Source organism: Argentina silus, assembly GCF_951799395.1.
Source record: "Argentina silus genome assembly, chromosome: X".
Taxonomy (NCBI): domain Eukaryota; kingdom Metazoa; phylum Chordata; class Actinopteri; order Argentiniformes; family Argentinidae; genus Argentina; species Argentina silus.
Window position 1 is genome coordinate 29,649,513 of NC_139653.1, and position 15,240 is coordinate 29,664,752.

The 15,240-nt window shown below is 41.0% G+C and overlaps 1 protein-coding gene across 1 annotated transcript in view; it reads left to right on the forward strand.

The window, feature by feature from the left end:
• The first annotated feature begins 216 nt into the window (after positions 1-216).
• cdon (cell adhesion associated, oncogene regulated) overlaps positions 217-15,240 on the forward strand; it is a 41,345-nt gene continuing 26,321 nt past the window's right edge. Inside the window, exons 1-2 of the mRNA XM_083695592.1 lie at positions 217-321; positions 419-537. The gene's annotated coding sequence lies outside the window, so the exon portion shown is untranslated. The remainder of the gene's footprint in view (positions 322-418; positions 538-15,240) is intronic.

The following is a 15,240-nucleotide window of genomic DNA, read 5'->3' on the forward strand; positions in this document are numbered from 1 at the left end:
AGCTATAGAGCGGGGTGAAATGATATAGGATGAGAAGAATCAGGGTGGTAGCCACCCCCCCCCCCAAAAAAAAACAAAACAAAACATCCTCACCCCCACCGCTCACTACGCTCTCTCAACGTATTGCGCTGTGGGGCTGGGACATTCCTGGTTTGACGATCAGGCTCCGAGCCGCTGCCATGATTTGCTGAGCAATATGATACTATGTTCTAGGATGTGTGTGCTGAAAAAGACAGTTGTAGTGAGAGGGTGAGCGAGAAGGGGAAGAAGTTAAAACAGCTCAGACAGAGTGCCATTCCGGCTTCGGAACTTCAGAAAAAAGTACTTACCTCTACTAGAGTTTAAACGTCGGCTGTCGCACCTTAGCTCCAAAGTCCCAACCAAAACTTGTTTGCCGTCTCTTTTACATTTTCCACAGTTAACCTGCACTTTGAGCCCGAGACTAATGGAGGGCCCCGTACGGATTTGCCATCATAAGAATGCGTTTTTCTTCTAGTTCATCGGACTGGTCGCAGCTTTTACCCTCCTGCAAGATAGGTAAGGACGGAGAAAAAGACAGAGAGATGGGTGCTGCTTACGGAGGGAGAGAGAGAGTTGCGGGAGCTTTTGGAACGAATGGGGAGGGTTGGCTAAGGCTTACTGTGTCGGGTTAAAATACAGTTGGCGATACTAAACATTTGTTACATATCATACCAGGTGAAATCATGTTGATATTGTTACAATCTAACTTGGAACAAACTAAACGGCTACACGAGGTTCGTAGATCCTGCTCTTTATATGTAAGTGGAAGGGGGCGCCCCTGCACGAAGCAAAGTATTTAAAGTTATCTTAAATATGAAAACATTAAAGTCCATTGTACATCTTGTTGGGCCTACGGAATTGAATCACAACGATTCGTGTGGTCGAACATTGTCACTGTTGTAATCAAGTAGCCTATGAATATTAACATATTTCTCTACATGTCATATTAAATGCCCGTTTAATAGAAAAAAAGCAGATAGAAGCTTATGGAAATGAACATGAAATCAATGTATTAGTATGGACGTTGCCTAATAAATTATTGTCAGATTTGTATGATAATATGATTCAGTAAGCCTTTTGATACACTAAGCCTACATATTTAGTCGACTGAATTCACGTGTAGCCTAAATCAGAACATTGTTATCTGGAAATCATCAAAACTGGTTGGGTCTATATTGATTTTCATTTTATAATTTGGAAGTTTAGCTATAGGTCCCTCAAGCATAAACCTACTGTAGGCTACTGTTCAAAGTGTTATGGCTGATAATGTATGGCTGTTTCCTTGGCCTATGCTAGGAGAACGACTACCGGTATGCAGCTTATGATATTTTTGGTGATTGATTCTTCTTTTCCAGTTATGATGACATTAGGCAAACCTTCAAAAGCTTTCACCCCAAATATGTACAGTGTTTGAAATGATCAAAATTTAAACTACAGCCCAGTTTCAAACAAATGGCCTGCAGGCTACGTTTTGGCTTTCAAAGATAAAATATATTTTTTTTTAAATGTTAAATATGTCCCCTGGTAGACACACTTGTGTCAGAGTCATAAAAGGTGAAAATGGATTGGGGCAACAAATCCCTAAGGCATTTAAAATATCACTTCTAGAATGATACTTTTATGGGTTTACTGAGGCACCCTGCTGTTGTGACATTGTAGTCTATTTACAGAAACATATTTTTAATACACTGTTAATTTGATTTCAATTACAAAAAATAAATTATATTATGTAATAATAATAATAATAATAATAATATTGGTAGTAGTGTGTAGAAAAAGAAGAAGTAACAACAGTGGTGGTAGTGAGAGCAGTGAAGATAGGCATGGTGTAGACTAGTATAATGTTTTCCCTGATGTATCTATTATGGGATGTGATCTGAGGGTCACAGTTAGCTTGTAAAAGACATTGAGAAGATAAAAGATGCAGATGGCACGTGAGTGGCTATTGTCTGATCAAAGTAATCAGACAGCACCACAACCATCATCAAAGCCTTTCCCTTTGTTCTGATGTATTGTTACTTATGTCTCTTCCTCTCAGATCTGCTCAAGGGACTATTGTCTTTAGAGTTTGGAAAATGCCAATGATAGAAAAGGCAAGTTAAGAAAATACTACTGATATGCATCTATGGGCTACGTCAGATGGATATTTATTTCCAATTTCTAGTGTCATAATGTAAACAAGAGAATGTTTTTTTTTGTGAATGCTTGAAACATACGTGCAAGTGCATTTTATTTATTTATTTATTTTAGCTTATGTTCCTAAGCCTTCAATGTATGCATTGTACTTAGAATACAATGCATACGCCTTAATGTTTTGGGTCTGCAGAAATGTTAATCTCAGCCCCACATAATCCCATCTGTCCAATATCACCCCATTGGTTCTGGGCAGGTACTCAACAAAGTTACTCAATTCAGATTTTTGTATGAATAAGGAGCTTCAAATAGTGATTTTTAAGCAGTAGTTTATTTTTAAGGTAGGGGATGGCATTTTAGTAGCTAATCCCAATTTGGAAATAGAATTGGTGGAATGACTGTCCTTTACCAGGCTAAATACTGATTGATATTGTTTGACTGTTAGCAGAATGTACTAAAATAACAGTTATTTTATTTCACTGTTATACATGATACATCAATCAACATCACAATACAGACCACCAGTTTGCCTCTCATTGTACTAAGGTAGTACAAATCAGTTTGGTTTATGCCTTATCTTTTGTGTATGTGTTTCCATTCTCCATGTAGTTGTGTCTAGAACATAGTGTACACATACCATGTACCATAGGGTACCATAGGGTATATAAGGTACTTCTCAGTGAAGGATCCTTTTATGATTTATAGCGGAATTAAAATGTTCATTTTCAATAATAAAATTACACTTAATCCCAGATTAATGTTCAATGTTATTCTATGGTAGTCTGAACGTCTGATTAAATATCTATGACAAATGACCACAATAAGGTTAAATTAATGAGTTTAAAAGTCCCTCACTCTCATAAATATATATTTTTTATTGGCAGGTTTCACAGAGTAATGTTCCCCCACATCATCTGTGCCTCACAGCCACTTTTGTTAGGGGTTGCATGTGAATCTGACTCAAAATGCATGACACTGAGCCAGTGAGACACACATGGGTGCTTCTATATAACACACTTTCAAGTTCAAACAGTTGCTCAAGCATTGTTTCGTCTGTGAATTATTTTGTCAAGAATACACTTCCGATGACTTTCAAACCTTTTCACTTTGCCCTCATGTAGGATGAGCTCTAGATCAGAGAGTATGGCTGTTGTGTCGAGTCCTTGCCAGCAATTGTATTCATATAAATGTAAAATTGGATTACCATAAATGACCACTTATCAGTGTATGTGAGAATTAGAGTGCATGTGATGCATATGTGATGAAACAAGGCACCATCATCTTATTTTCAAAGCGTGTTCCTGTGATTTGTATAGAAATGAATAAATCATAAGTGTCCCAGCACTTATGATACAGACTTGAGCAAAACACAGCTACACCATTAAGTGTGCTATAATAATGTTTGGCCGATTAGTGTGCTGGCTAATGGTAAACACATGTGCCTGTTGGAGAGGTATGTTAAGTGGGCAATTTGAATGTAAGCATGTGTAATGATACAAGCCCCTACACCCATAATTGCTCTCCTGATTATTCTGATGCAGTATTGTAATCACACCCCTCTACCTGCACAGATCAGTCCACTAGTGTGCCATATAGATTCATTATCCATTGAATGGAAGTTGATCAGTAGTATTTCACTGAGGTTGTTTTGAACAGAATGAATAGCTTATGATTAACTGTGATAAAAGCAGAGATCAGTCAGTTGATGGCTCCTTTGTCCTAATTTCCTCCAGAGGGTTTGGTTGAGGTCATGGCATAATAGAAGAGCCTGTCAGAATGTCACTATGATGGAGACTGTTCAAAGGAACACAAGTGATGAATATGTGAGTGTATGTATTGGAGAGTGAGAGGGTGTGTCCAGATGGGTGAGAGAGTGGTCTCAGTATATTTAGGGAGTCCCCTGTAGTCTAGTTCCTCTGCCACACAGATGTGAGGCAAGGCAGCTAACCTCATCTCTGGCCTGGAGGGGATAAAAGTGACAATGTGGTTTGGTTGTTTATTTGGGTTTGGGCTCTGATCTTAAATATCATTGCTGTAAAGGATCAGCTGTTGGCCAAGGCAGACTTTCAGAAAATACTGAGTCATAAAAAAGGGTACTTTTTAAACTTAAAAATACATCTGTCATTTTGGAATTAGGGAAGAATTTGATATATATGGATCTACATGAGTAATTGATGTCATCAAGTGAAAGGGAGCTTAAGTTGACCCTAAAACCTCCATCAGCCTTAAACAAACCAATATTGGTTATACATAAAGTTATTACAATATCAGTACTTTAACCACACACTAGAAGTTAATCACCCATCAGATGGACAGTGGAGTGTTTTGGGAAGACTGCTAAAGAGCCACCGTGTTTCAGGGAGTCAATTGGTGCTGATTGACAATATGAGCAGGGTTTAGATGGGAAAGATGTGCAGGTTATAAAAGGAGTTGAAGATTTATTTTTTAGACCACTGTTGGTGAGTAAAGTATGCAATTTGAACACCTGTACTGTCGCCCCCCCCCCCCCCCCCCCCAGGTCCAGATCTCATTATAGTTTGTATGAAACTCATTAGTAGCTCTCCTTATGGTTATTCTAGCACAAAATGTCTTTATTTTAACACCACACACATGTGACTCTTCGCAAGGGTGTTTCTTACATGTGCAGGGTCTGACAGGTGGTCTAAACAGTCCAGTGCTGACTTTGTGTACTCTCTGCGAGTGTTAGAGGAATTCTTGAAGGTTGTGAAGCACGGCATTAAATTTATAGTTTAGGGAGAGAAGGAATTAACATATTTTGCCTCAAGTTATTTTTGTCACCCTCAAGATCATCAAAAGAAAAACATAATAATAAACAACAACAAAAAATTACAAAATGGATATTTCCTCACTGTATCTGAACTGTACAGTATACAGGCATTGAGGAGGAATTCTATTAGTCCTGAATATTTCAAGCCAACACCAACACAATAGTAAGTAGTAGAACTACTAACTTTAACAGATGGAGTGAATGCTTTAACAGATGGAGTGAATGATTTCTCAAATATGTACTCTTTGAGATGTCGAAGGTGATCTGTAAGACATGTATACAAGTGCTTTCAACAGATGCTTGTATTCAATTTCAATAATTTTGTAACCTTCAAGGACCTGAAACAGGATAATGTCCTAAGAAATGAGAAACATCGGGGCAACATTTTTAAAACAAACAAACAGTTGGAAGCAGCAGTAAGAGATGTTCCACTAAGCCACTGAATATGGCTGGACGTGGCCATGTAGCTGTTCCAAATATGGCTAGAAATAGAAGGGACGGCTGGAGAATGCAAAGAACTCCTGTTCCATCTGTATAAAAGGTGATTTTCTTAAACCATTCAGGGTCACATACAGGCCAGTGTTTAAAAGTTCATACTGCCATCGCAACGCTGGTTTACCTCAATGCCTCTGATAATGCAACCTATGGATTACAGGATAGAGTGAGGAATTTTCATGCGAGACAGGAGTTTGGGTTTCAGTGGGATTGAGACTGGATAGAAAAGTAGCCTACAGTAGGCTAGGACAGCAGAAGATGGCTGTGACATCAGTCCACAGTTAATAACAAATTTGCTCATCTTCCCTCACTCCAGCCCTATATTATAATTCATTACAGACCCATGGAACACTCCCTTTGAAAAGAGTGATCACTGTCTGTATAAATGACTGACCTGACCCCCTGCTCCAGCATTGAGCCTGCTAAAATGTTTTTGTTTGTCCCGGACAGTGTCTTCAGTAAGTTCTTAAAACCAAGGGCCCTAAATAGGGCCCAGGATTTCACATGCCCTGAATCTTTAAAATCACTTGAAAGCTATTTTTATGATGTGGGCAGTGCCATGACAAGTTGTACATGCCAAAATGTAGTGTTAATCAGGACTTTATTTTTTCACCTCCCATAGGCTAAATTGAGTGAATTGTGCCTTTTTTTGCTCACCCACAACATTTGTACTTTTATGAATACCAAATTAATACTCAACACCAACAATATGGTTTGAAGTTGTTGGGGACATGTTTTTCTGATAAATTCATGAAGAATTGGAAGCTTAGAATAAATATAAATTTTTTACACGCTAAATGTACCATCAGGGGTCTGGCCAGACTGCTGTTGGTAGTTTGAGGGTTTTAAATTAAGAACTTCACTGTTCTAGGGGAGGAGTGGGCCTGGATTACAATTTCATCCCTTGCCGTATATAGGGGAAGTGGCTAGACACATTTTCATGTTATTGCTTGTTAATGGGAAATTATTTGAGCTTGTTGTAAGCAGAGCTCCCTGCAGCAAAATGTAGCCTACAGATCATGAATGTCACCATGAACAAGCTAGCAGCAGTGATATGACACCTAAATGAAAGTTATTCATTTGTAGCCAACTATGATACATGATATGCTGGACAGGGACGAAAAAGAACATACAAATACTGAATGTTAGGCAATTACAAATGATTCATTGGATATGGGCAGTAAAACAGTGAAAATATAATTTGTTTACAGATTAACATTTGTGAGTTTTATTTCTTATAGCCTACAAAATAATATGAATGACAGGATATCCACATGACAGCTTACTTTTACTGATCACAGTAGGCCTATAGCAGCCACACAACTACCAACGATTGTCACCCAGCATCATTAAAATTGCAGGCCACACACCATGGACCATGATACTTCTGAAAGCCTTCTCCCTCCCCTGTCTCTGATGATCATTGGAGCGGACAGATCTCACACCATGTAGCCTATTGAAAATCATGATCATTTTACAGGCTAAAAAACAGGGAGAAAGAGGCCACAATTATTAGAACCGTGGTCGCAAACAGTCTGTAACAATCACGAACAGTCCGTTACTGATATTGTCGATTCGCACCGGACTAAAATTATGGAGATGCGGTGGTAATGATTACATTACCCCGCGTCCCCTTGTAAAACTAATCGCATCTCAATAGGGATTGGATTGCTTAATAATACTGTCCTTGGGCTGCTTTCAAATAATAGGCTATAATATTGTAAAATAAGCACTACTGATTTTGTAAACCTACACACAAAGGGATAGAAGGAAAACATGTTTTTATTAATCCATTGAATAGGCCAAGTTTCATATCTAAGTTGTCTCAGAAATAATGTTTAATGCTTCGTAGTGCGCCACCTCCTTCTATATTTTATACCATCACAAATTACAACAGTTGCATGTTCTCCAATCATGATAAGGCAATGGTGAAGTGTGCCCACCGCGACTGTACACAAAGTTGTGTGCCCAGCCATCTAGACGGTAGAGTTCTACAGCTAGCTAATAGTTAGTGAAAGTTAGGATAAACTTCATATCCCTGCTGATAGATGTCGGCAGATTTTGACTAGGAAATTTTCTCTGCATATGAATACTCTACCAGTCAATATGAGGTATTCTATGATTTAATTGAGTAGTAGCTAGTACTAGCTAGGAACCAGCTATAATATTGACTGGCTCGATGGGCTTTCATTCAACCACCAAAGATACACATCTAGTCATTTTAAAAAAACAAAAACATTTTTTTACATTTTTGACATTTAGCAGACGCAAGTTACGAAGTAACTGTAAGTAACTTACAACAAGTACATTTGTCTAAAGTAAGTGAATCATCTATACATCAGTCATCATAAGCAAAAATCTATGCTAGGACCAGGTAACATTGGCAGTCACAATGCTAGATTTCTTTAATTTCTTTTTATTATTAACAATAGAGGAACTGTACCGAGGGGTAGTGGGGGGTGAAGAGGTCTTAGGAGGGACTGTCAAGATGTAGCCTGAAGAGATGGGTCTTTAGTCTACGGCGGAAGATAGGTAGTGACTCTGCAGTCCTGAAGCTCATTCCAGGGCCCACCACCAGGGGCCAAGACAGTAAAAAGCTGTGACTGAACAGCGCTACCGCTGCATCCTTGTAGAGGCAGCGGTTCCAGGCAACCAGCCGAGGTGGAAGAATGGAGTGATCGGGCTGGGGTTTGGGGCTGAACATTACTTGCAAGTAGGGAGGGGCTGTTCCCTTTACCGCCCGGTAGGTGAGCACCAGGGTCTTGAATCTGATGCGAGCTGCTACTGGGAGCCAGTGAAGGGTGCGGAGGAGGGGGGTGACATGGGAGAATTTGGGGAGATTGAACACCAGACGGGCGGCAGCATTCTGGATGAGCTGCAGAGGTTGGATGGCGGAGGCAGGGAGCCTGGCCAAGAGTGTGTTGCAGTAGTCAAGGCGGGAGATGACAAGTGTCTGGACCAAGAGTTGTGTTGCTTCTCTCCTGTCTGGGAGGAGGTCGCAGTGGAGTTCTCGACAGTGATGGAGAAGTCTTGGAGAGGGAATGCTTTCCCAGGGAGGAAAAGCAGCTCAGTCTTGTCAAGGTTGAGCTTGAGGTGGTGGGCTGTCATCCAAGCAGAAATGTCTGCAAGACACGCAGAAACACGTGTCACTACCTGTGTATCAGATGGTGGGAAGAGAGAAAGAGTTGAGTGTCATCAGCGTAGCAGTGGTAGTAGAAACCATGTGAGGAAATTAGAGAGCCAAAAGTTAGTCTGAGCAGAGGAAATTAATTAACACTGGTTTAATAAACTTAACTTTGATAGTGAACATGGAAACTCAAATGAATTTGTGCTACATTGTTGTTACTCTGACACATAACAAAAGCATAAAAAAATACTTTAAGTCCGACTTTAAGCTGATTGCTCTTGACCACATTAGTTGGAAAGAACAAAAAATACAATTATCCAGGATGTTGCCAACTAACATTATACTACTTTACTCATTCCCGCCCAAAACAACGATTTATAACATAATTTCTAAGCAATGTATGATGAGACCCAAGTTTAATGTATTCACATTGTTGAACAGAAAATTAATCTTCACCATGAGGGAAGATTTGGGACTGAACTTCTGAACTGGACTGTTGCTGACAGCTCCTACGGAAAAAGGAGGCTTCCAGAATATAGGAGGGAATTTTGCATCCTCAGCGTCTTCCTGTTTGCAAGATTCATTTCTTTTTCTCTTCCTGAAACTGACCCTCCTAAATTTGCCTGACTTAGATCGTTGCCTCCGTGCGGCCCTGAGAGTTAAAGAGGGTCTTTCTTCCTAAAACTGTGAGTAACCACAGCTTTCTATTTCAAATGTTGAACCAATAAGTCACATATGACATGAGTTTCTCAGTATCCGAATGTGTGTGCTATTCTAAAGCCAGGGAGAGGATCAGCAAAACTATATTAAAGCAAAACTAGTGGCTGACACTCCCCTCAGCCTCACAAACAGGCTTCTTGTTTGAAGGGCTGTTTTTCTCCCAGATCAGTGTGAGGCAGTGTGGGCACTGCTGCTGCTTCCAGGTCTGTGGTTGTGGGTGCCATTTTGGGCCTTCACTGCTGTAAGATGTGGCCCCTCAGGGAGCGATGTAACCTACTATTTGTAAAGGATACTCAAAGTGAACAGGAATTTAGGGCACTAGAATTAAAGATATCGTTTATCAAGGGTTTTGCTACTATTAACCTGTTGCTTAAAATACGGTACTATCTACTGTAGACAAATGTTATATTCACAACATGTACAGTATGTGATAAGCTTAGCTTGATGCTAAAAGTGCCATATACCACCATATGGCACATATGAGAATACAGTTGAGTTAATTCAGTGTTTGAGGTGGTGGAGCCCACCACAGTAGCAGATGCAGACACTCATGTAGTGTTAGCACAGTGCATGATTTCTTTATTATTGCTCTGTTTTGCTGTTGTCATGAAGTTGTGTTGGTCTTGGCGCTATCAAAGGCAATACGTCATCTGCCAAACTCAGCGTTCACCTCCAACGCTGTATTGAGAGAACTGGATCAACATGTAGAGAAGTTTTAATGATTTGACTAAGAGCCAGAAGTGGAAAGTCAGACTTTGAGTTTGTTGAAATCTCACCACCCAGTTTGTTTTGTGATCTCTCAGAGCTGCACAACAACCATCTCTGGTCTCTCGAAAGAGTTACAAGGCAAGACAGATAAACATTTAGACAACCTAAATAAAGCATTCTGAGCCTGTGTTTAGAACTGCATATTTATTTTAATGTCCTGAAACATGTTCATACAAGGGTATTCGTTTGTTTTGTGTTTGGGTTTTTGAACAGATTTTGTGTGGAAGACTAATTTTATCTTAACCTTTTGCGTGTTTGTGTTACTTTCTCAGTTGATAGGAGCTGGAGGGATGAAACCACACTTTAACCATGTCTGTTTATTCTCCTCCTGTAAATTAATGACCATGTCTCACATATATTCACACCCAGGTTGACAAATTAAAATAGTGTGTGTGTGTGTGTGTGTGTGTGTGTGTGTGTGTGTGTATGTGTGTGCAAAGCAATCCAATTTAAGTTTTTCACAAGCTTTTTTGCTAAAGTTCTTTGTGTGAATCTCAATTTCTTGCAAGTATCTGTTTGGAGCCCGCTGTCATTTTGTTTTTGTTGCAAATGTTTGAAATTGCATTATTTAATATATGTTTTAGCTTGAGAGTGCTTTTGGTCAGCAGCCAGAGATCTATCTGTAGGAAACTTAGCAGAAACCGTTGTCTACATCTCCAGGGGTTGTTGCCGTAGAGACGTCGGGGGTGATGGAATCCAGGAGTAGTTGGGAGGGATGATAGTATGCTGGAGAGAAGAGGGAGGACATACAGGATCAATGTGCCCATAGTTCACAGTCTAACTGGGGTGTGGAAACACATATAGCATCCTGAATAAGTACAGACCTCCACTAAAAGTGAACATTTTCAAGACCTTTGGCAAAGGTCTTCTTTTTTTTCTTTCTTTTTTACAAAATCATCATGTTCTCTTTCAGTCGACTTGGTTCGATATCTCACTATGGGATATGCACCTCTGCGCACCCTATTCACTGAAACCCTATTCAATCATGCCTGGCCTATAAAGGCTACTGCAATCCATTTAATTCTTTTCACTCTTCTTCAATCTTGTTTATTCACAAGCCGTGCTTGTGTGTTCCAATAGGACCTGGCTACCTAACTTAACCCCTGGGGGTTAACTTAACTTTCCCCGGGGCATTAGGTTGCTTATTCTTCCTCACAGGAATCCTGCTGATTCAGGGTTCACTATTCCACTAGTCCAGTTGCTTAGCATAAAAATATGATGAAATCGTTACGCGGCAGATTAAAGCGCCAAAGGCACAAACGTTTTTTGGGATATATAAATCTATTTCAGAAGGGGTCCCAAAAATCAAAGACTTTTTCCATTTTTGTTTTTACATAAAACCCCACATGTGCATAAGTTCAAGAAGATGATGTCACACTTAATTTGGGTTCATTAAGCAATGGCTTAATGGCTTGTTTATTTGTTAGTAGTGTACCAATATTCAATAATATACCATTACTTATCACAAGTGACCTACCTATGGAAGAATTAGATTTTTTGCTAACTGCTGCAAGAAATACCTTACAAAAGGCATGTAAAAGGCAGATAAAAGTGCCAAAATTATTATGTCCATTTTTGTTTTTACAAGTTTACAAGTTTTCAAGGTGATGTCACACTTAATTTTGCTTGTTTATTTGTTAGTAGTATACCAATATTCAATAATATACCATTACTTAACACAAGTGACATACTATATTTAATAGATTCTGTGCACACAGAATTCGAGATTTTGAGCTTTATGTTTTCACACTCATTGCCTATCCACCAAGTTTCCACATTTGGTGAATATGGAAGCAGTGTCTCTCTGCCTTGGCCAGAGCGCCTATGGGAAATAACTATCAGGAGATCTCTGTCAATAACATTTGTGAAAAGCTTGGGAAGCAAAACGGTCAGGCATTACCAGGATTCCATTCATTCACAGGCTGTGATACCACACACAATGTCATTGTAAAGTCAAAAAGACTGCTTGGGCCGCATGATGTCATTTCTGAAGGTGACTACTGCCTTCATTGACATGGCAGATCCCATTTCAACCCCCCAATCTGAAATCACCCAATTTTGTATTACTAGAGAGATATACATATGTTTTGTATTACATGAAAAACAACCTCAACACTGTCAAGGATGCAAGGAAGGACCTATTTTCCCCAAAACATTTCACAATGGAAAATATCCCCCCAACACAGGCTGCATTACTGCTGCATTCAAATCAAAAAGGGTCAAAAAGCCTAAAATCTAAATACACTCTAGTCTGGTTCACCAACAAGAGATTGAATTAGTCAGAACCGTTAGCCTGCTTCCCCCAGTTCACTGTTATTATTATATACACTTATTTACAGTTGAATAGGCATGCCCGGTGGACGTACACTTGTTAGTTATATGCCATTGTAATGCTGGTCTCTGATGTTGATTGTTGGGAAAGGTATTTAAGGAGAAAACTGAGATGCATTCTTTGAGTTGTTGGTTTAGGCCTGCATGCACAAACTCCTGTATGTCCTTGAGACAAATACCTTATGGGTTTTGCGTGTTTTTTTTAACTGTTAAATTAGTTATTTTGTATTATGTTTGCTAGGCCATGTGACCTACCAGCTATGCCATGTGACCACTATTATGTAGAGTCCACTTTATCGTGTCCATAACTGTCTGAAGCTTATTAGGGAATAAATATACAGTTCTTTATCTCTATCCCATCCAGTCCTCTTTTTCAAGTGTTCAGGTCAATATAAATTCCTGCCCGGTAATCCAATCAGTGACAGGGAAACAGATTAAAGAATACATAGTGCTCTTGTAATAGTGGAGGCTTTGTGGGATTTTAATCTTGCGTGTCCCACTTCCCTCAACATTTTACACTCGTGAGGACAACTTCTATATCCTTCATTTGGTGAGCATGCTCCCAATTGTAAGGTCAGGAATCTATGATGAGAGCCATCTAACCAGACGCGTTAGGGTTATAAGGAGTCCATTTCTGCAAATGGGCCGCAGAGAAACTTGGTGTCGAGCTTCCTGCATAATGTATACTTGATGGCCCGTCAACCTCTCAGGACTGTTCGGCAGGTCATGGTCAACATGCAGACCAGGGTCGAATCCAGGAAGAAGGAAGCCCTACCACTGCACAGGTGGTGACTATGAAGCTCCTCCCCTACACTTCAAGATCCCCAAGGCAGATCCACAGAGACCGGCTCAGACCGCCAAGCAGCCACACCAGGACACTCAGGGACTGGAACATAGCCTGAGTCCTAAGCGACTGAATACAGTCGAGGGAGAATACAAGGGAGAATACAAGGGAGCTGTCCATACAGTGCCGAGGGACGAAGCCCAGCTGGGCTTCCACAGAAATTATTTTGTGGTCCCCATTCTGGATATATGACCTTAACAAGCACCTTCAGACCTATCACTCCCGAATGCTTATGCATTGCATTCTGTTGAAGTCTATTTGACCCAATTAATGGTTTCCCATGGTAGACCTCAAAGATGCGTATTTCCATATCAGAGTTTATTGCAGTAGCCATAGCCTTCTTTTATTACATCAAGTATTAGTTGATATGTGCAGACACCTCGGACCAGGCAGCAGAGTACACAGCGCTCCTGGTGTTGCGCCTGCTTGCCTAGGCTTCTGGATAAATCGTGCCAAAAGCTCATTCACACCGACCCAAGGTGCAAACTCACTGGACTCGGCTCGAGAGTCACTGGACTCGGCTCGAGCTGCCCCCACCGTGGAGGCGAGAGGCATTTTGCTTCGAGGTGTTTCATCTAGCCACGACACTCGTCTTGTACTGGATGTGTTTGAGGCAACTTGGGCGCCTAATGGCACTACAGTGGTGGAGAGACCCCTCCCTCCTGCTGAGAGGCTGCCTCATGGGGAGCCCCCATTGGAGCAGCAGTCTTTCAGAGCAACACTTGTACCAGACACACTAAATTCGGGAGGGAATTAACTGTCAGGAGGCCCCCTAGCAGGGGAATGACAACTCCATCCAGATGTCGTCCAGTAGGTGTGGAAACATCACGGCAGGGCCGCTGTAGATGTTTACGCATCACAGGAGAACGCACATTGCCGTCTGTCTTTAGCGATCGCAACGTTCCTCTGGGCATGAACGTGTTGGCTCACCAATAACCAGACGCACTGCTTTACACATTCCCTCCTCAGCCTAATTTCTTCCACTCTGAACAGAGTGAGGTTGTGCAGTCTATCTTTTCTCCTTATTGCCATGCATTGGCCAGGGAGACCTCAATGGGGGAGATACCACAGCGCCTCCCATTGTGCAGAAACTTGCTTTCCCAATTGCAGGGCCAAATATTCCACCCGCACCCGAATTGATGGATCTATGGGTTAGCCCAAGCTTACGAGCGCTCAATCAAGCCTGTCTCATTCTGGGACTTGTCACTCTTTCTCGATGTGCTTACAAGCGACTTTGAGATTTTGAGTCTCTATTTTGACTCTAGGGTTACGATAGGTCCTAATGTTGTGTTCGTTCTCAAAGTTATTTCTATGATGTACAGTAATCGTGCTACTGGACTGTTTTCCTTACATCCCCTGCTGCTTCTTGTCTGGAGGATAGGTGTCTGAACACTCTCTGCCTGGTGCGTTCAGGGGGTGTGATCAACTGTGTGTTTCGCCAACCTCGTACAAGGTAGGGCACTATCCAAACAGTGGATTCCCACTGTATAGTGGATGCTACTGTAGAAGGGTTCAGTTCTAAACAGCTGCAGCACTCTTTGGGCGCATTCCACTAGAGGAATTGCTATGTATTGGGCTCTGTTCAAGAGCATCTCTTTTTCTGAGATTTGTGCTGCAGCAAGTTGGGCTTCCCCTCACACTTTCGTGAGATTCTACCGCCTGGATGTCACTACACCTTCTATGGCGCACATGGCTCTTGACGCTAGAACTGAGTAGGGTGAACCGAGTACATTTGTACTCACTCAGGTTTACTGAACGGGCTTTGTCTATCGGGTCATTGTGCAAATGTCCCATGGTGAGATGTTGAACCGAGTTGACTGAAAGAGAACTTTGAGTTACGGTATGTAACCCTGGTTCTCTGAAGGAGAGAGACATCCCACCAGATTGATCTTTTACAGGCTTCTGAAGAGGTGGTTCACAGAATGAAATGGGCAAGCATTGCAGTAGCCTTTATGGGGTCAGCAATGCAAAGTGCTCCCTGCCTGTTCCAGGCATGATTGAATAGGGTTTCAG